This window comes from Cherax quadricarinatus, chromosome 13, assembly GCF_038502225.1.
Source record: "Cherax quadricarinatus isolate ZL_2023a chromosome 13, ASM3850222v1, whole genome shotgun sequence".
NCBI classification, from domain to species: Eukaryota; Metazoa; Arthropoda; class Malacostraca; order Decapoda; family Parastacidae; genus Cherax; species Cherax quadricarinatus.
In genome coordinates, this window is record NC_091304.1 from 45,303,720 (window position 1) to 45,327,204 (window position 23,485).

The following is a 23,485-nucleotide window of genomic DNA, read 5'->3' on the forward strand; positions in this document are numbered from 1 at the left end:
TCATGTCATTCACATGTACCAAAAACAGCAAGGGTCATATGACTGACCCCTGTGGAACCCCACTCGTCACAGGCGCCCACTGTGATACGTCATCTCATACCGTGACTCGTTGTTGCCTTCCTGTCAGGTATTCTCTAATCCATTGTAGTACCCGTCCTGTTATACGTGCCTGATCCTCTAGCATCTGCACTAATGTCTTGTGAGGAACTGTGTAAAAGACCTTCTTGCAGTCCAAGAAAATGCAATCAACCCACCCCTCTCTCTCTCTCTCGTGTCTTACTTCTGTTACTTTGTGTATGTGTGTGTGTGTGTGTGTGTGTGTGTGTGTGTGTGTGTGTGTGTGTGTGTGTACTCACCTATTTGTACTCACCTATTTTTGGTTGCAGGGGTCGAGTCCTAGCTCCTGGCCCCGCCTCTTCACCGGTTGCTACTAGACCCTCTCTCTCCCCGCTCCATGAGCTTTATCAAACCTCGTCTTAAAACTGTGTATGGTTCCTGCCTCCACTACGTCATTTTCTAGGCTATTCCACTGCCTTACAACTCTATGACTGAAGAAATACTTCCTACTATCTCTCTGACTCATTTGTGTCTTCAACTTCCAATTGTGGCCTCTTGTTTCTGTGTCCCCTCCCTGGAACATCCTGTGTGTATGTGTGTGTGTGTGTGTGTGTGTGTGTGTGTGTGTGTGTGTGTGTGTGTGTGTGTGTGTGTGTGTGTGTGTGTGTGTGTGTGTGTGTGTGTGTGTGTGAATGTGTATGCAAACAATCGAAGACAGGCGATCTTAATGCAATACAACCCAAAGGGGGTGGAAATGTTTAGCACATTTTCTTTCACACTTTTCAGTGCATCGTCAGGAACTATGTAATGTTGCAAGAGTAGCAAATGAAGAAATGATGGGAAGTTTTCTCAGAGTAGTGTAGCCTGGGGAAACACCAGCTCCAGCTTCTCTAAAAATATAAAAGACACCGGTCCATTTGTCACTCACCCATCCACCCTCCACGCCCCACCCCATATGGGGTAGTCCAGGGCCTTCAAGTTTACAGAAAGTGGGAAACAGAAAAATAGATGTAATGGGCAGGCCTGAGCTGCTTCTGATCGCTGAAAACAAGTCATGTGACATAAGAGATTATGTTACAACAGTGGATAATACACATACGGAATGCTGCTATTATGTGTAGCCTTCTAATTAGTAAAAGACAGGAATGCACTCATTTGTCAGCTTAAAAACCGTACGTCACAGGAGGTTCTCTAGAATGTTCCAGGGAATACTAGGAAGAATTTAAACATATATTCTTAAATACTGCCTATCAGAATTATCAGTATCGATTAATATGCCTGTATTATTTGTGAATCTTCTATGATATGGTTGTTCAGGCTCTGATCCACCAGGAGGCCTGGTCACAGACCGGGCAGCGGGGCTTTGAACCCCGGAACTCTCTCCAGGTAATAATATTCCAATCTATGAGTTTTCAAATATGATTTAACACCACTAACAGCCTAATTCTAAGCTAGTTGCACTAACCATATTGCAATCAACCATGTGGACCTTTATATAGCTGTACCTAGTTGTTAGGTAAGACACATATGCAACAGTTAGGTATCTTTATTTCGAAACGTTTCGCCTACACAGTAGGCTTCAGTCGAGTACAGAAAAGTTGATAGAAGCAGAAGATACTTTTCTGTACTCGACTGAAGAAGCCTACTGTGTAGGCGAAACGTTTCGAAATAAAGATACCTAACTGTTGCATATGTGTCTTACCTAACAACCTGTCGGTATTTTATACCATTTTAATGTTCATAGCTGTACCTAGTTGGGTTTAGGTGCCCCCCCCCAAAAAAAAAAAAAAAAAAAAGTTACTCTGCCTTCCTCGGGTTATCCTAGATGATCCACACATGTGCCACTATATATGATAATTTATGTAACTGTGTCCATACGCACCCCAACCTGAATTAACCCACCTGCTTACTTACTTACTATTAATGTTTATATACTGTCCATCATGTTGCCATCACTGATTGCAACCACTTAACCTTATGCACGTGTAAACATACGATATTGTAGCAGCTAAACGGGTTACATTTTATGCCGACATTCATAATGGTCGAACGTCGCCAGAACATCATGCAACCCCATGGTATAATGAGCAATCCTGCGATTATGTGTAACAAAATAACTTTTAATGTTGATTAACATCATAAACTTTGTTGTGTAACTTTTTATGTTGTGTTGTGGGTGGCAGCGAGGTGTAGTCTCGTCGATATATGCCTTCCTGTTAACCTTTTATTTTTATAGTTCCTTGATAATGTGAGAAGTTACGAAAGCACTTGGAATTTCACTATTTTTCACAGTGGTTGTTCTGAATATATATATATATATATATATATATATATATATATATATATATATATATATATATATATATATATATATATATATATATATATATATATATATATATCGTGCCGAATAGGCAGAAATTGCGATCTTGGCTTAAACAGCAACGCTCATCTTGCCATATAGGCCAAGGAAAATTTGTGTATGCAATAATTTCGCCAAAATCATTCTGAACCTAACGAAAAAAATATATTTGATTGTGCTTGTTTAGTACTAAATTATTGTAAACGTATTTAAAATATATTTAGTTGGGTTAGGCTAAAATAAATTGCTCCTGTTATAATAAGGTTAGGTAAGTTTTCTAAGATTCTTTTTGTGCAAAATTAAAAACTTTTACATTAACATTAATGAAAAAAATATATCTTTAAACGTAAAAGAGAAAATTTCAGAAAGGACTTAATTTTAAATGAGTTCTTGCTAATTGACCAGTTTTACCTATTCGGCACGACATATATATATATATATAATTATTGTAACCATGAACAACTGGTATTTAATCAATAACAAACTACGGCTAGCCGGGGGATCGAACCCGTGTTGTTTTAGCCCGCCTCGTAGGAAGAGCGAAAATTCACGACACCCTAAACCACTGGACCATACAAGCCTACAAACAACATGAGCCTAGCAAACTTGGTTTGCTTCATGTTTAGAGGGCATACGATGGTGTGGGTGCCTCAGAGCTAATTTTATTCTATTCCCAGTTTGGTGTACTAGCCTCCACAAACAGTACACATATTATTGTAAGCACGAGCAAATGGTATTTAATCAGTAACATCCCATATCAAAAATCCTTGTAAGGGTTCTAAGAAACAAGATCGCCAACCACCTAGATACCCATCAATTACACAACCCAGGGCAACACGGGTTTAGAACAGGTCTCTCCTGCCTGTCCCAGTTACTGGACCACTATGACAAAGTCTTGGATGCTATAGAGGATAAACAAAATGCAGATGTAGTATACACAGACTTTGCAAAAGCCTTCGACAAGTGCGACCATGGTGTAATAGCACACAAAATGCGTGATAAAAGATTAACAGGAAAGGTTGGTAGATGGATCTATAAATTCCTAACAAAGAGTACACAAAGAGTAATAGTAAACAGAGTAAAGTCTGAGGCAGATAAGGTGAAAAGCTCTGTTCCACAAGGCACAACAGTAGTCGCCTCCATCCTATTCCTCGTCCTCATATCTGACATAGACAGAGATGTAAGCCATATCTCGGTGTCTTCCTTTGTGGATGACACCCTAACTGCAATGGCAGTGACCTCTATCGAAGACACCGCAAGACTCCAAGCGAACATCAACCAAATCTTCAAATGGGCCACTTAGAACAATAGGATATACGACAAATTCTAACCAAACAATACAGCGAAAAAGTAATGTGAAGAACCTGGGAGTGATAATTTCAGAGGATCTCACTTTCAAAGACCACAACAATGTATCTACCGCATTTGCTCGAAAAGTGATAGGATGGATAATGAGAACCTTCAAGACTAGGGACGCCAAGCCCATGATGATTCTCTTTAAATTGCTTGTTCTCTCTAGGCTGGAATACTGCTGTACACTAACTGCCCGCTTCAAGGCAGGCGAAATTGCTGACCTGGAGAGTGTACAAAGCACTTTCACGGCACACATAAGTACGATAAAGCACCTGGGAATGGTTGAAGTCCCTTGATTTGTATTCCCTGGAATGCAGGCAAGAGAGATACATGATAATATACACTTGGAAAATCCTAGAGGGATTAGTAATAAACTTGCACACGAAAATCACTGCCTATGAAAGCAAAAAGAATCGGCAGGAGGTGCAACATTTCCCCGATGAAATGCAGGGGCGGCACGAGTACACAGAAGACAACACATTAAGCGACAGGGACCCAAGACTGTTCAACTGCCTCCCAGCATACATAAGGGGAATTACCAATAGACCCCTGGCTGTCTTCAAGAAGGCACTGGACAGGCACCTAAGGACCGAGCCGCGGGGGCGTTGACCCCCGAAACCCTCTCCAGGTATACTCCAGGGTGAAAATTTGTGTATGCAATAATTTCGCAAAAATCATTCTGACCCTAACGAAAAAAAAAATATATTTCATTGTGTTTGTTTATTAAATTATTGTAAACTTATTTAAAATATATTTAGTTGGATTAGGCTAAATTAAATTGAGCTTGTTATAATAAGGTTAGGTAGGTTTTCTAAGGTTCTTTTGGTACAAAATTATTAATTCTTACATTAACATATGTGAAAAAAATATTTATTTAAACTTATAAGAGAAAATTTTAGAAAGAACTAGATTTTAAATGAGTTTTTGCAAATTGACCAGTTTTACCTATTCTGTAATATCTGTCTGCCCAGGTTGACATATTTCCTAAGATGTGCACCTTCATATGATAACCCTATACTGCACGAATATGACAGTATCTTGAGGCAGATTTTTACGAAAGTACTTAACCTTACTCTAGAAGACGGGCAGTGGAACCAAGCTACACTTCCAGTCAGACTAGCAGGCATTGGTGTCCGCAAGTCATCACAGATTGCGCTACCTGCTTTTCTGTCCTCATGTATTGCATCCACAGAGCTTGTAGCAGCGATTCTCCCTGAACATCTTAGGGACAAGATTGGAGTCCAGGACCAAAAGTTCATTGACGGAGCCATGATCTGGGATAATTTAACGAGCTCTGAAACCAGACCTGCTCCCCCCAACAACTACAAACAATCACACTGGGATGGTCCAATAGAGGAAAATATAGCCTCAACAAAGCTTCAGAGTGTATCAGGGAAGGATAGAGCCCGCCTCCTGGCAGTGAGAGCACCTCATGCAGGGAATTTTCTGTTGGCTGTTCCCAACTCCAGCCTTGGCACACGCCTCGACCCACAGACCATCCGCATCGGTGTTGCCCTTCGACTTGCCGCCCCTATTCTCGCCGAACACAGGTGTATTTGTGGCAGTGAAGCAGAAGACCGATTCGGGTACCATGGTCTTGTGTGCCGTAAATCCGAGGGAAAGATTGCAAGACATGAGGAGGTTAATAACATTATCAAGAGGAGCCTCACAACAGCCGGATGCCCAGCAGTAAGGGAGCCACCCCAGCTATGCAGATCTGATGGCAGCCAGAAGCGTCCAGATGGTATCACCCTTCAAGCCTGGACAGATGGGAAGCAGGTGGTGTGGGACTATACATGTGCATCTACCTTGGCTGATACCTATCTCCAATACACCAGGGAGGAAGGAGGGGCAGCTGCCAGCTTCAGGGAGTCCCAAAAGTCTAGAAAATATGGAGAACTTGCCCATCATTATATGTTTCTTCCCATAGGCTCAGAGACCCTTGGCTCATGGGGAAAGAATGAATCTAAATTCCTTAAGGAGCTGGGAAAAAGGCTCATCAGGGTAACTAGGGATCCCAGGGCAGCTAGTTTTCTGTTCCAGCGGCTCAGTGCGGCTGTATTTTGGGCACACGCTCCAGCTCTGAGGAGCTGGATGAGATTTTCGCCCTATAATCGGTGATACACACGTAACAACATGTACCGTATATGCCACCTTTATATCAACAATGTATCTCTTAAATCTTTTGTACCATATTATGTAATAAAATATTCCTACTGGTAATATATATATGTATATATATATTATATATATATATATATATATATATATATATATATATATATATATATATATATATACATATATATATATATATATATATATATATATACATATATATATGTCGTGCCGAATATGTAAAACTGGTCAATTAGCAAGAACACATTTAAAATTAAGTCCTTTCTAAAATTTTCTCTTATACGTTTAAAGATATATTTTTTTCATTAATGTTAATGTAAAAAATTTTAATTTTGCACCAAAAGAATCTTAGAAAACTTACCTAACCTTATTATAACAAGAACAATTTATTTTAGCCTAACCCAACTAAATATATTTTAGATTTGTTTACAATAATTTAATACTAAACAAACAGAGTGAAATATATTTTTTTTCGTTAGGTTCAGAATGATTTTGGCGAAATTATTGCATACACAAATTTTCACATGTCGTATATGGCAAGATGAGCGTTGCCATTTAAGCCAAGATAGCAAGTTCTGCCTATTCGGCACGACATATATATATATATATATATATATATATATATATATATATATATATATATATATATATATATATATATATATATATATATATATATATATATATATATATATATATATATATATATATATATGATACTGTGCTTATGGGAGATTCTAAAGAAAAATTGCAAAGGTTAGTGGATGAGTTTGAGAATGTGTGTAAAGGTAGAAAGTTGAAAGTGAACATAGAAAAGAGTAAGGTGATGAGGGTATCAAATGATTTAGATAAAGAAAAATTGGATATCAAATTGGGGAGGAGGAGTATGGAAGAAGTGAATGTTTTCAGATACTTCGGAGTTGACCTGTCGGCGGATGGATTTATGAAGGATGAGGTTAATCATAGAATTGATGAGGGAAAAAAGGTGAGTGGTGCGTTGAGGTATATGTGGAGTCAAAAAACGTTATCTATGGAGGCAAAGAAGGGAATGTAGAAAGTATAGTAGTACCAACACTCTTATATGGGTGTGAAGCTTGGGTGGTAAATGCAGCAGCGAGGAGACGGTTGGAGGCAGTGGAGATGTCCTGTCTAAGGGCAATGTGTGGTGTAAATATTATGCAGAAAATTCGGAGTGTAGAAATTAGGAGAAGGTGAGGAGTTAATAAAAGCATTAGTCAGAGGGCAGAAGAGGGGTTGTTGAGGTGGTTTGGTCATTTAGAGAGAATGGATCAAAGTAGAATGACATGGAAAGCATATAAATCTATAGGGGAAGGAAAGAGGGGTAGTGGTCGTCCTCGAAAGGGTTGGAAAGAGGGGGTAAAGGAGGTTTTGTGGGCGAGGGGCTTGGACTTCCAGCAAGCGTGCATGAGCGTGTTAGATAGGAGTGAATGGAGACGAATGATACTTGGGACCTGACGATCTGTTGGAGTGTGAGCAGGGTAATATTTAGTGAAGGGATTCAGGGAAACCGGTTATTTTCATATAGTCGGACTTGAGTCCTGGAAATGGGAAGTACAATGCCTGCACTTTAAAGGAGGGGTTTGGGATATTGGCAGTTTGGAGGGATATGTTGTGTATCTTTATACGTATATGCTTCTAAACTGTTGTATTCTGAGCACCTCTGCAAAAGCAGTGATAATGTGTGAGTGTGGTGAAAGTGTTGAATGATGATGAAAGTATTTTCTTTTTGGGGATTTTCTTTCTTTTTTTTTTTGGGTCACCCTGCCTCGGTGGGAGACGACCGACTTGTTGAAAAAAAAAAAAAAAAAAAGAAAAAAAAAAATATATTTTTATATATATATATATATATATATATATATATATATATATATATATATATATATATATATATATATATATATATATATATATATATATATATATATATATATATATATATATATATATATATATATATATATATATATATATATATATATATTGAGTGTATATATTACTGGGTAGGGCCTCCTTTACCTCCAGAACAGCCTGGATTCAACAAGCTGCTGGAAATATTTGTTAGAGAACCTGGTTCATATTGACCTGATAGCATTACGTTGTTGCTGCAAATTTGTGTCGGCTACACATTCATGCTCCATAACTCCCGTTCCATCTCATTTCAAAGGCTTACGCCAAATTCATTCCCTACCATCTGCATGTCGAAGCAGAAATCTCGATTCGTCAAACCAAGCGACGTTTTTCCAATATTCAGTTGTCCGGTTTAGGCGAGCTTGTGCTCATTGTTGCCTGAGTTTCCTGTTCTTAACTGACAGGAGTGGAACCCAGTGTGGTCCTTTGCTGCCGTAGCTCATCCGCTCAAGGTCTGACGTGTTATGTGTTCAGAGATGTTAAAGTGATCGCGTAATTCTCAACAGTTGTACAGAGTGGTGCACTTCAAAACTGCCTTAAACATATTTGCACTACCTTCTACCTCCCTTTTTTTTTGCATTTTTTACAGTGTAATAGTTTTCGACAGGTCTGGGTTGCTCCTGGTATTGTGGTTCAATGGAGTTTCCAACAACTGACATTCATCTTGATCCATCTCCAGTCCTGAGGGAATGAAAGTTCTGAGGCTGGTTCCAGCAGTTGGCAGCTTGATATACAGCTTTGTGTGCTGCATTAATGCTGCTTTGGTTGAAGGAGGATTTCCAGCAACGGATCTACATTTTTAGGTGAACAACTGCTTAAGAGTCAGGTTGACGGGCGTCTGGTTTGCTTGTGCTATCATACAGCAACATAACGAATCCTTCTAAACACTTCCTGACTTTATGTCAGGAAAGACAATTAAGGCACTAAATACCCTGGTGACTTCAAAGACTTCTTTCCATGTGTCTCTGGTAGACTATCTTGCTCAATCCACCAAAAGATGACGCGGTATCACATCTAACTAATACTTGTAAGCTAGCCAAGGCTAAGCTTCTGTAGGTCCTTAATACCTTTACCATCTCACGAACTGACAGAAAACGATATTTCTTCCCAACACTGAATGTAACCCACAATTTAGGGATGTTGAGTCACTCATCTGCTGTCACTCTTAGTATTAATACAAGTGGTAGTTGTGCATGCTGACACCTTCGTATACCCTCGGTTCATAGCATCTTCCCACCTGCAGAAATGTTCAGGTGTCAGTTCATTGATGCATGCAAAAATCAAGAGCAGATACATCTCGGGGAAGGTGGATATACACAGAAAATTAGTGCGTTAATGGTGTTAATGGTTGCAATAGTCGCCGCCATTTAAAAAAAAATCCAGCTTTGTTTTAGTAGATACGAAAAAGAAATAATGCAAGTTTTCCAGGAGTGTAGTGGATGGCTGAACATGGTAGAGCGAGTTACAGAGGATAGGGGGTCCTCTGAGGGAAGACGGGAGCGATATGTTGCTAGGATACTCGCTACCTCACTTAACCACTCCTAATCCCAAGCTAAATCCACACTAAACGCGTGTAGATCGTCATATACTTTCAAAAGATGGGACACTCTTAAGTCCACAGATTCCTAATGTCTGCTCAACAATTACATCAGGACGGTCAGTTGACGTAGAGGACTGTGACAGTCATGGCAGAACTGATGACAACCAGAAGTAGAACCACTGATGCAGACAGCTTTATCAATGACAGTGGAGTAACATGAGTAATTTAAGATAAAAACAATACCAGTTTGCTACTTGTAGTTATAATCCACGACTTCAGTTCAGTTTCATCTCTCCTGGTATAGTATATTTTTTCCCCCGTTTTCATGCCGACAGTGGCCGGAGAGTGAGGAGAGAACCTCCTGCTTTTCTATGCTTGAAACACACACAAATAGATAATACATGGTAATCTTTGATCTAAGTAGAAACGAGTAATTCTAATCAGCAGATAACCTCAGTGTGGACCTCCAAGTACTCTGCTATTTATCTTATTCATATACACACTTATATATACACCCTTGTATATACACAGAGCTGTACACCTCTCGGTGTATTTACCCTTGCAGGTTGCCAGTGTAAAGTGTGTGACTTGTGAAATCAAAGTACACACCTGAAGGTAAAGCATCAGAAAATGCCAGAGTTTCAATAATGTGTATTGTACCACGGCTGACACACATGTGTTGTCAGTTGTATTGTACCACAGCTAACATACATTAGTGTGGCCCGTTGCATTGTACCACAACTGATATACATTTGTATTCATTAATTCTATCGAGGTTTTTAACCCAGACAATAAATTATTACACTAAACTTTTGATATTAATGCCTTTACAAAGTAGACATCAGGTAGTTCATTCGAAATCTCATCTTCAGATTAGTTAGTGATTTACTTCTCGTATTTTACACTTATTTATATAAGTTAGTTAACACTTCTAATGTAGGTTATTTACGACTTGTTCTTGTACTGCTTATGTCAGTTAACTATTACTAGTATTAGTAGGGATTTCAGCATGCAAATAGTCATTGATAAATCAAAATACAAAATTCTTGATGTTTTCCTGATATTGGAGACAAACACATATACTATTGTAAGTTAGATTTTCAGCTTCATGACTGCCATGGGTATAAAGATAGAATATGCAGACCAAGCTTTAATTAAGACAGCGTTTCATTCACTCAGGGTAGAGCTTAATAAGGCTTGAACTTTATCAAGCTCTACCCGGTGCGAAAAGAGTCCCAGTAAAAGTGTGTTTCGGTATGTTCTGTCTTCATACCCAAACTTTTTATTGACGTTACATAAGAACATAAGAATTAATGAGCATTGCAGCAGGTTTAATGACCTAAACTAGTCAAGTCCAGCTCACACCCAGCCACACCCACTCACGTACCTGTCCAACCTATTTTTAGAGTTATCGACAGTTCTCGCAACATTTATACAACTTGGGAGCTTATTTCACTCATCTACAACTCTGTTGCGAAACCAGTGCTTTTCTATAGCCACTGGCCATAACGACCTAGTCGAGAATATTTTGTTGATGTGCGTCAGGACACTTCTTGATTCTCAGATTCAACGACTCCCATTTTTCTCTGAATTAATTGTGTTATGAACTCGATTTATGCTTCGAGAATTCGAGTTCATGAATTGAATGTCATCTAATGTAAACAAAAAAATTGTACCTATAACCTTACTAGACTAACCCAAATAAATTTTCTGAGTTCTTGAACTGAATTGAACTCGAGTTCTTGAACTGAATGCCATCTAGTGTCATGTAGAACCTATAAAATCATCTAAGGTAAAAAAAAGGTACCTATAAAATTACTAGACTATAACCCAAATAATTTTGTCTTACATTCGTGTAGTCTTAACTTAGGTTTAAGACTACATGAAATGTAGTCTTAATCCTAATCTAATCTAATCCTGCACAACCATGGGCTTCCAACATGCACTTCGGTGTCACCCATTTCTCCCATTTTTGTATGAACAATGTACCATTTTGAAATATATTTGTATATGTACCTGTATTTGTATCTTAGTCTGGTGTAAGTGACAGTACTCAAATTTGGATACATCAACAGTGTGTTACTACCCTAGTGTGAGTGACAGTTACAGAGCGGCAACAAAAACTAACGGAGTTTTCCCCGTTACATTACATCACGCAGGATGGGTGTTCATGCAGTGTTGAGTTCCGTCAGCCTGAGGCAGGAGACTTCAACAGACGGTACGGAGACATGACTGCCGATAACTGGAGGGAAAAGAACGAGAGTGCAGTCACTTAGGATATATCTGAAAAATTTCGGTCTTAGGACCTTGATTACTAATAGTACTACTACTTGTAGTAGAAGTAGCAGTAGAAGGAAGTTTGGCAGGATCAAGGGAGAGAAGACTTTCCTGGACACTCACTTGCTGATGGAGGCAAAGAATGGAGGGAGGAGGGAAAGATGGAGGAAGGGAAGGATATATGGATAGAAGGAAGAAAGAAAAACGAATGAATGAGAGAAACAAGGATAGATTGACATATGAAAGGAGAAAGAGGAGGATGGAGTGAGGAAGGAAGGATGGAGGTGGAGTCATCTGGACCAGTAAGTGGAGGGGAAAAAATTGTGTCAAGGTGAAGAGCTGCTCGACTTGTTGTAGTGAGAGAAGGAGGAGGAGGAGGAAGAAAAGAGGAGGAGGAGGAATATGGAGTAAGAGAACGACGAGACATGGAAAGAAATAACACGCGACATTACAGTCAACACTGAGAGTATCAGCCAAGAATCCACAGAAAGTCAACTCTATTTCCGTTGGAAAAATAGACACAAATACAGAATAATGCGAGCCTTTATTGACTACATTTCGCCTACAAATTGGACTTTATCAAGTCACAAACTCTCTACTCAAGTAGATCTGTTTGTGACTTGAAAAAGCCCACTGTGTGGGCGAAACGTAATCAATAAACGATCACATTGTGCCGTATTTCTCTATTTTTTCTATCGTGTCGGTATTTTATACAAGTTATCTCTACTTCCGTTATTGATAATTTACCTCACATGTACCTGGCACAAGCATCGTACAATGGTGCCTCGCCGAGTGAAATTAAAATAAAATTTAAAGCATTAAATCTGGATGAATGAACGCGTTTGAATGCAATAAGTATAGCAAACAATTCAGCTTGAAGGGTGAAAGTCCAATTTCTTATGCTGACTGTACGCTCCAGGTACGAACCATGACTGTACGCTCCAGGTACGAACCATGACTGTACGCTCCAGGTACGAACCATGACTGTATGCTCCAGGTACGAACAATGGCCGTACGCTCCACGTACGAATCATGGCCGTACGCTCCAGGTACGAACCATGACTGTACGCTCCAGGTACGAACCATTACTGTACGCTCCAGGTACGAACCATGACCGTACGCTCCAAGTACGAACCATGACTGTACGCTCCAGGTACGAACCATGACTGTAAGCTCCAGGTACGAACCATGACTGTACGCTCCAGGTACGAACCATGACTGTACGCTCCAGGTACGAACCATGACTGTACGCTCCAGGTACGAACCATGACTGTACGCTCCAGGTACGAACCATGGCCGTACGCTCCAGGTACGAACCATGACTGTACGCTCCAGGTACGAACCATGACTGTAAGCTCCAGGTACGAACCATGGCCGTACGCTCCACGTACGAACCATGGCCGTACGCTCCAGGTACGAACCATGACTGTACGCTCCAGGTACGAACCATGACTGTACGCTCCAGGTACGAACCATGGCCGTACGCTCCACGTACGAACCATGGCCGTACGCTCCAGGTACGAACCATGACTGTACGTTCCAGGTACGAACCATGGCCGTACGCTCCAGGTACAAACCATGGCCGTACGCTCCAGGTACGAACCATGACTGTACGCTCCAGGTACGAACCATTACTGTACGCTCCAGGTACGAACCATGACCGTACGCTCCAAGTACGAACCATGACTGTACGCTCCAGGTACGAACCATGACTGTAAGCTCCAGGTACGAACCATGACTGTACGCTCCAGGTACGAACCATGACCGTACGCTCCAGGTACGAACCATGACTCTACGCTCCAGGTACGAACCATGACTGTACGCTCCAGGTACGAACCATGACTATGCTCCAGGTACGAACCATGACTGTACGCTCCAGGTACGAACCATGACTGTACACTCAAGGTACGAACCATGACTGTATGCTCCAGGTACGAACGATGGCTGCACACTCCAGGTACGAACCATGGCCGCACGCTCCAGGTACGAACCATGACTGTACGCTCCAGGTACGAACCATGACTGTACGCTCCAGGTACGAACCATGACCGTACGCTCCAGGTACGAACCATGACTGTACGCTCCAGGTACGAACCATGACTGTACGCTCCAAGTACGAACCATGGCCGTACGCTCCAGGTACGAACCATGGCCGTACGCTCCAGGTATGAACCATGGCCGTACGCTCCAGGTACGATACATGACTGTACGCTCCAGGTACGAACCATGGCCGTACGCTCCAGGTACGAACCATGGCCGTACGCTCCAGGTACGAACCATGGACGTACGCTCCAGGTACGAACCATGACCGTATACTTCAGGTACGAACCATGACTGTACGCTCCAGGTACGAGTCATGGCCGTACGCTCCAGGTACGAACCATCACTGTACGCTCCAGGTACGAACCATGCCCGTACGCTCCAGGTACGAACCATCACTGTACGCTTCATGTACGAACCATGACTGTACGCTCCAGCTACGAACCATGGCCGTACGCTCCAGGTACGAACCATGGCCGTACGCTCCAGGTACGAACCATGACTGTACGCTTCAGGTACGAACCATGGCCGTACGCTCCAGGTACGAACCATGACTGTACGCTCCAGGTACGAACCATGGCCGTACGCTCCAGGTACGAACCATGACTGTACGCTCCAGGTACGAACCATGGCCGTACGCTCCAGGTACGAAACATGACTGTACGCTCCAGGTACGAACCATGACTACGCTACAGGTACGAACCATGGCCGTACGCTCCAGGTACGAACCATGGCCGTACGCTCCAGGTACGAACCATGGCCGTACGCTCCAGGTACGAACCATGACCGTACGCTCCAGGTACGAACCATGACCGTACGCTCCAGGTACGAACCATGACCGTACGCTCCAGGTACGAACCATGACCGTACGCTCCAGGTACGAACCATGACCGTACGCTCCAGCTACGAACCATGACCGTACGCTCCAGGTACGAACCATGACCGTACGCTCCAGGTACGAACCATCGCTGCTCGTTCAACTGCTTAAACAAGGCTTCGTCACACCAGCGGAGTGCAGCTCTCATATTAATTCTAGTGCTTTGTTTTGTTTACATCTAGACATTACTAAAGACCACTCCAGTCTCATATTTACCTCGGACAGATATTATCTCGACTAGAGGTTTTGACGGCAGTTTTTTTGTTGTAGATTCGCCGGTACATTCGCCGGGCCTTTTCCAAGTGGTGGCCCGGCCTTTCCCTTTCCTGGGAATGTCTGAGATCAATGTCTGCAATGGGACGAGGTACAAGTACCTCCTCGTCTTCTGGGAGTACCTGTCACCAGGCCTAGCCCCATTCCTGCCCCCCATGGGGCTCGGAGGGAGAAGATAGGCAGCTTGGGCTGTCACAAACCGCGACCACACTGGGCTCGAAGGGTGTGGCAACTGTATAGCAGCAGACGATATCAAGAGGAGCAAAGCCAATAAGCACTACAGGATCCTTTTGGAGACACCCCCAGCTTTGGACATTGCGTCCGAGCGATGGGAAAGCTCAAGAATGCCTCTTGCTGTGAGTGTTGCTGCTGCTAGTTCAGTTGTCCGTTGCACTTCCCTCTCGACGGCACAGTTGTAGTTACTGCCCTACTGATACTTGCCGTGGGAGGTAGTCAGCACATTCATATGTGACTGCTACAAGATGAAGAAGGTACTCAGTCCATTCATGTATCAGGAACTACTGCATACTGACTGAGGTAGTCACCTTTGTTGTGTTCAACTGCTGTATACTGACTGAGGTAGTCACCTTTGTCATGTTCAACTGCTGTATACTGACTGAGGTAGTCACCTCTGTCATGTTCAACTGCTGTATACTGACTGAGGTAGTCACCTTTGTCATGTTCAACTGCTGTATACTGACTGAGGTAGTCACCTCTGTCATGTTCAACTGCTGTATACTGACTGAGGTAGTCACCTTTGTCATGTTCAACTGCTGTATACTGACTGAGGTAGTCACCTCTGTCATGTTCAACTGCTGTATACTGACTGAGGTAGTCACCTTTGTCATGTTCAACTGCTGTATACTGACTGAGGTAGTCACCTCTGTCATGTTCAACTGCTGTATACTGACTGAGGTAGTCACCTCTGTCATGTTCAACTGCTGTATACTGACTGAAGAAGTCACCTTTGTCATGTTCAACTGCTGTATACTGAGAGAGGTAGTCAGTACTGGCATGTGCAGAAGAAACAAACGAAGAGCAATGATGAGAGGAACAAGTACAATGATGAGAGGCACAAGTACAATGATGAGAGGAACAAGTACAATGATGAGAGGCACAAGTGTAGATATCTACCTGGAGGAGTCTACCTGGAGGGAATTCCGGGGATCAACGTCCCCGCGGCCCGGTCCACGACCAGGCCTCCCGGTGGATCAGGGCCTGATCAACGAGGCTGTTACTGCTGGCCGCACGTAATCCAACGTACGAACCACAGCCCGGCTGATCCGGCACCGTCTTTAGGTATCTGTCCAGCTCCCTCTTGAAGACAATCAGGGGTCTTCCCGTAATGCCCCTTATTGCTGGTGGGAGGCTGTTGAACAGTCTTGAGCCCCGGACACTTATTGTGTTCTCTCTTAGTGTACCAGTGACACCCCTACTTTTCATTGGGGGTATGTTGCATTGCCTGCCAAGTCTTTTGTTTTCGTATGGAGTGATTGCTGTGTGCATATTATGGACCAGTCCCTCCAGAATCTTCCAGGTGTAGATTATGAGATATCTCTCTCGCCTGCGCTCTAGTGAGTACAAGTCAAGTGCTTCCAGGCGCTCCCAGTAGTTAAGGTGTTTGAAGAAACTTATACGTGCAGTAAAGGTTCTCTGTACATTCTCTAGCTCTGCAATTTCACCTGCCTTGAATGGGGATGTTAATGTACAGCAGTATTCCAGCCTAGAAAGAATAAGTGATTTAAAAAGGATCATCATTGGCTTAGCATCTCTTGTCTTGAATGTTCTCATTATCCATCCTATCAGTTTCCTAGCAGATGTGATAGTGGCATTGTTGTGATCCTTGAAGGTGAGATCCTCTGACATTACCACTCCCAGGTCTCTCACATTACTTTTCCTCTCTATTGTGTGACTGGAGTTTGTAGTATACTCAGGAGGAACAAATACAGGGATGAGAGGAACAAGTACAGGGATGAGAGGAACAAGTACAGGGATGAGAGGAACAAATACAGTGATGAAAGGAACAAGTACAAGGATGAGAGAAACAGGTGTAGAGATGAAAGGAACAAGTACAGGGATGAGACGAACAAGTAGAGAAATAAGAACAAGTACAGGGATGAGATAAACAAGTACAAGGATGAGAGGAACAAGTACAAGGATGAGATAAACAGGTGCAAAGTGTAAGATTGCAGCAGCAACAACAACAACACCAGTAGCAGCAACAACAACAACAGCAGCAAAAGCATCAATATCAGCAACAACAGCAGCAGCGCCAGTAGCAACAACAGCAGCAACATCTGCAGCAACAGCAGCAGCAACAACAGCAGCAAAGGTAAGACCAACAGCAACAACAGCAGCAATTCGCACACTGAACTTTTAGCGAGGAAACATGGAGGTGAGGCCTGACCTGACCTCGGCTTTGTGGCCTTTATTGTGACCCAGGCAACACCAGCTAGCGTCCGGTCACACCTGACCCAGGCTTTGTGACCTTTATTGTGGCCCAGGCAACACCAGCTAGCGTCCGGTCACACCTGACCCAGGCTTTGTGACCTTTGTGACCCAAGCAAACCAACTAGCGCTCTATCATTCATGATCCCGGCTTTGTGACATTAACTGTGACCCGGGCAACACCCTTTAAAAGAAATAATATTATTAATAATAATGCAGTCACAGTATTGTGCCCTTTTTGTTAATAATAATAATAATAATAATAATAATAATAATAATAATAATAATAATAATAATAATAATAATAATAATCTGCAAGTCGCCTTATCCTTCAAGATGGGTACCTGGACACTGAAGGGCTGTCGATCCAAAGAATTGGAGCAGCCTCCTTCATCATTTCAAATCTGTCTGCTTCCCATTTTTCCCCCAACGCTGTATGAGTCTGTGGCTGATAAATAAGACACACATGCTTATTACATCGTCTTTACATCTCTGCTGCTACTGCTGCTTCTGCTGCTTCTGCTGCTTCTGCTGCTGCTTCTGCTGCTTCTGCTGCTTCTGCTGCTGCTTCTGCTGCTACTGTGCTCGACCGAATTATAAGATACATGTGTAACAGTTGGGTATCTTTATTGATGAAACGTTTCGTTTATACAGGAGACTTCTTCAGTCAAATACAGAGGGAACAGGTGTAATAGTGAAGTCAAATTGATGTAATCAGTCCATCAACCTCGGAGGAAAAGTATTTGAGGTGATCAGTCCCTCAACTTGGAGAAGAGTCAGCTCCATGAACTAGAGCGATATGAAGCTGTAGCATGAGAACGGAGTCTTAATTAAATACTGTCAAAGGTGAGGTGAACTATTCTCCAGGCTGAGGGACTGACCACCTCAAATACTTTTTCTCCAAAGTTGATGGACTGATTACATCATCTTCATTTCTGAATGAAGATACTTAACTTGTCGGTACTGTATACCGTTATCACGTTTATAAGTCTGTGTGTAAGGCTTTCCCATGGCTGACAGTGACAACAAGCCTTCAACACCCTGTAATCCGCAGTAAACGATAATAACATGCAAATTCTTTCATATTTTTAATTAATTACCGCCAGTAGCAATGACAACAATAACAACAATACCTCAAAACAACAACAGCAACACAAATAACGCCACCAACAATTACAACGCCGCCACCAACAATTACAACGCCGCCACCAACAATTACAACGCCGCCACCAACAACCACCCCAACTACCAACAACAATAATATCAGTAACAATAATAACAACAAAAATGCAAACATCAACATCAACATTAACACCAACAACAGTAACACCAATATCAACACCACCAACACCAATAATACCAGCAACACTAACACCAACAATGAAGCTGGAGTGTGTCCTGAGCTCATCTGAGTGTCAGCGTGGGCTGGTGAGGCACGCTCGCTGCCTGAGTCCCGTAAGAGCTACAATAAGGACACCGCGAGTCAAATGCCACTCACCTGAGTGACCTATCAAGACCCACTTTGCAGGGGCTGAGGAAACTGCATGTACCGTATTCTTACTGAGTGTGTAAAATGTAGGTGAGTGTGGCTGTCAGCGTCTGGTTATTGCAGGAACTTGTATTTAATCCTTCCTGAGTTCATCCTTCGCATAACAGGTATGGAAGGAAATATACACCTGGCTGAACAAGCTGTTGTAGGAACAGTGATTCACTCCGTGTTGAGCTTAATCGAGTCATGACTTGTTAAAGGTCGACACAGAACCGTACGTTGTACGCAATAATAGCTTTTACTGCAACATATGTCTTCTTCAGTGTCGTCCACTACGCTATTTGTCTCCGTAACAGGTATTGTAAGGGTACCGGTATGAACGGGTCTTGTACCTGTTTTACGAGAAACTGTTGGTAAGTAAAACCCTCTTAAACACTTGTAATTCTAAACCTCACAATCGAGTAACACTGAGAGCAGACCTTGCAACAGTGAAGAAACCTTACACTGATTAATCTACTGCAATGTATGGATTAAACTTTCATAAACAAATGATCGAAGAAAGTGAGAAATCACTCGGACAGAAAATGTAAACATAAGAAAAGAGACATGAATTTTTGGGCCTTATTTTGAGCCCCTCTTCAGCAGATAATAGGGTCTGAGGTACAAATATACAAGTCTCTTTTTACCTGTGTTTACACTTCCTATCCAAGAAGTTTCTAGCTTCTAATCTCTTGAAATGTTTCTCCTATGAAACAAATATATGTAAATTTCCATGATCAGCTGATATAAATTAAATTGAATATAAACTTTTTCAGCAGAATTAGTCCCACTGATTGTCTCATTACTTGATTATGTGGATTATTTCAGCTATAATTTATTCACAAAACTTCAGAAAATTTCCTTACATTTACATGATAAAATTCTACAAACAAAATCTATGTATCATGACTTCGTCAGCTGTAAATAATTCCTAAGTGGTATAATTTGCTTATCTAGAAAATAATGGAGTTCAATCCCTTGTTCTTTACAATCATCTTACGTTATAGTGAAGCAATTTCAGTTCTATTGTTTCATTTGACAGTGTTTTGACTTTTATTTGACATCCTACTTTCTTTCTTATTCTCAGGTGCTTATTCCCAGTTCGTCTGCTTATTTTCGCTTCTGTTGTTCTCAGTGTTTGACATTTTTTTCCCCATTCTCTCTTATGTCTCGGCAATATTTTGAATCATCTCTCCATGTGGTACCTGTGTTTTCTCACTCAGGAGTAACATTCATCCACGCAGCAAATAGCCACCCGTGATGGCACGTCTTTTAAATCGCTATCATCTTCAGTCATCTTATGGTAGAAAACTGTGAGAACCTTGCCGGGATTCACATTGCGATAGTGTAAATCCATAGACAAGCTTAAGAGAAATTTGCATCATAGTATGGTAGTGCTAATAACCACATCGCTGAAGCACCCTAAGCGAAAGTCGAAGAAAAAGAAGACTATCAAGAGTCAAGTTTTCAGTAAAGGTACAGAGTCATAAGTAGAAGCGACAAGATCAGGACATCCACATAAAAAGCGATGGTCAGTCAATGTGAGTCTCATTATTATGTATTTTGAATGATTTTTTTTTATTTTCTGAGTCAATAACAACTTTATTGCAAGACTGGAACAGTGAGTCAATAACATCAAGCTTCCTTGACAACTTTTTCTTAGCTCAGTCTTCCTCATCCGTGCCCCCGAGCGCTCATTTACGCTGTCAACGGGGCAGTGAATGATCCAAATACGCCGTCTACAGTCCCATCCCTCTCCGCTTACTCAGATGACACTAAAACATGACGTGACACTACCAGGAATGGAAGAAAGTGTTGGTAATGTTAGACGAAGCATGCAACAATCGTGGTGGTACCAGAGGTGACGGAAAGTGCTGGCATTGTTAGCAAGATCGTGTGACAACAGTGGTGATGGTAACAGACGTGGCAGAAAGTGCTGGCAGTGTTAGCAAGATCGTCTAACAACATTGGTGATGGTAACAGACGTGGCAGAAAGTGCTGGCAGTGTAGCAAGAACCTGTAGCAGCACTTATCAACAGCAATAGTGCCAGGGGAAGGGATGAACGTATGCTAACATTAGTCGAGTTAAATAGTGATGTTTCCTGTCTTAAAGCGTGAACATTTTTTTCCCCCAAGCGTCACAGGAATTGCCACTTCCTAACACCACAGGTTAAGAAAAATTTTGAACTGCACCTCTTACCTACTCAAGTTCCCTGATTAGCTGACGGTAGACTGGATTTTTTTCTGCACAGTCTGAAGGTCTCACAAGTGACTAATTAACAAACTGGAAAAACTCATGCTGTGACGCAAGACATGGGAAACTTGTTTGGAAAAGTTAGGCAAAGTTCGTCAGAAAGGATAAACATTTATCTGAGATGGGAGTGTTGGTGGGAGATAAGAAGTCATTGCAGAGAGATGTCTACCAGGGGAGAAGTATCATAAGAACATAATTAAGGAGCACTGTAGCAGACCAACTGGCCCATGCTAGTCAGGTCCAAGTCACATCCACTGAAGAAAGGAGCGCTGCAGTAAACCTACTGGCCCAAGTTAGTAACAAGCGGACGTTCTCAATGATAAGTTCTTAGAGCAGTGCAGTCCTTGCAACTCATTCTCTTTCAACCAGTGATTCTTGTCGCATCTAAACGTTTCCCAGTGTTGCTTAGTACCGCGATGAAAAGCGTGTCGCAGTCGTTATTTTAATTTGATTATATGTGTTGTTAAATAAACGCTTTTATAAGTCTGTGTAAACTAGATAAACCTAGCCATCATCACTCACGGAATCGTAACACGATACCAAACAAGCAGCGGAAAAGGTGGGGTTCGCTAGGTAAAACTAGCCTAGGATGATAGGCAGAATTACAGCACTTATATTAATACATTCATTAGACAACGTTTCACTCAAAGTTGAGCTTTTTAAGTCATGGCATCCTTTGAGTGAAACGTTTTGCGAGGATCCTTCTTGAAAAACGTCTAATATAGTACTCGCTCCTCTAGTCTCTTTGTGCTCGTGATTGTCGTCTTGCTGCCTGACAGCCACCCTGAGATGGTACTGACAGACCACAACAATGATCAGTCCTGGTACTGAGGGAGGAGAGAAAACCAGTAATATAATTTCAAATGTATGCGAGGCTACTGCTTATGTCATTAGGTGTGTAAGGTTAGGGGAAAGACAACAGCAATCCTATCCCAGATATTTCTAGATCACCAAAAGGGTATTCGTTATTTTTAAATAGGGAGTAAAACCTGGTATAAGTAAGCCTATGTAACTACAGGTATATATAGCATTTGTAAGCCAGCTTAACCACGGGAATACATAGCAGATGTAGGCCAGCTTAACCACGGAATATATAGCAGTTGTAAGCCAGCTTAACCAAGGGTATATATAGCAGTTATAAGCCAGCTTAACCACGGGAATAGATAGCAGTTGTAAGTCAGCTTAACCAAGGGTATATATAGCAGTTATAAGCCAGCTTAACCACGGGAATATATAGCAGTTGTAAGCCAGCTTAACCACGGGAATATATAGCAGTTGTAAGCCAGCTTAACCACGGGAATATATAGCAGTTGTAAGCCAGCTTATCTAGGGGTATATATAGCAGTTGTAAGCCAGCTTAACCACGGGTATGTATAGCAGTTATAAGCCAGTTTAACCACATGTAAAAAGCACTGGTTAGCCAGCTTAACCACGGGTATATAAAACACTGGTATGCCATCGCTGCTTCAACACAGGAATATTGCTCCGGTAAGCTAATGAATGCGACCTCCAAAACTGATTGGAGGTCGCATTCATATAGGCACCACAGAGCAAAAGCAGAGAACCTTCAATATCGCCAGCTCGCTGGCAAAACTACTGCAACAGCTCACAAACCCACCAGTAAATACAAGAGTCGCTGGATTCAACGCTACAGATGACGCTAACCTCTCATGTCACCTCGGTTATTGCTGCATATGCTGTAATCTGCTTTCCGTGTAGTAAGGTATTCAGTTTATTTGTACAAGTTTCCAGCTTGAGCATAAGTCAAAAATGCATCATAGTAGCTTTGCCATCAAACACAAGTCACTTACAATATCAAAATGAATCAGCTAACATTTTACACATTTTTATGAGTTTTCTTCAAAACTTGGCTAAGTTAGGTTAGGTTAGGTTTGCTTGGCTAGATTATTCTTGTTTCAGATAAGCATTCTAGAGGGTGAACAGACATGATGAAAACAACACTCGCAATACTCTATGTATGATATTTATGCCTAGAAACAAGGTCAGTGCGTATACACATGTTAAAATTACTAATTTTAACTAGTAAGTACAAAGTAAATAGTGACTTTGATATGATAAAGCTCTGCTTAGAGCGACACATCTGTAAATAAAGTTTTTCTTCCACTAACTTGCCTTTTAATTCTTTGTTTCTTAAATGTATTAGTTTACATTTATCAACATTGAAATAAGTCGTAATTTATTAATATAACTGGCTAAGTTGTCTATGTTGGCTTGCAATTGTTGACTCTCAAGTGATGTTGCAGCTTTGCTCCTCAAGTTTGTGTTATTAGCGAAATTTGATTAAACACATTTCCAAGAGTAGATACGACGTAGCCCTCGAGATCAGCAGCCAGTGGATACCTACATTAAAAAACAATGATTCGCCCACTGATTTATATATCACTGCA

General features: G+C 41.7%; 1 protein-coding gene across 5 annotated transcripts in view; it reads right to left on the minus strand.

Moving 5' to 3' along the window:
• tsl (membrane-attack complex domain containing protein torso-like) overlaps nt 1–23,485 on the minus strand; it is a 157,641-nt gene that overhangs the window by 74,575 nt on the left and 59,581 nt on the right. Inside the window, exon 2 of one of the 5 annotated variants that reach the window (XM_070084689.1) lies at nt 11,531–11,622. The exons of the other annotated variants lie outside the window; for them this stretch is intronic. The gene's annotated coding sequence lies outside the window, so the exon portion shown is untranslated. The remainder of the gene's footprint in view (nt 1–11,530; nt 11,623–23,485) is intronic. 5 annotated transcript variants of the gene reach the window in all.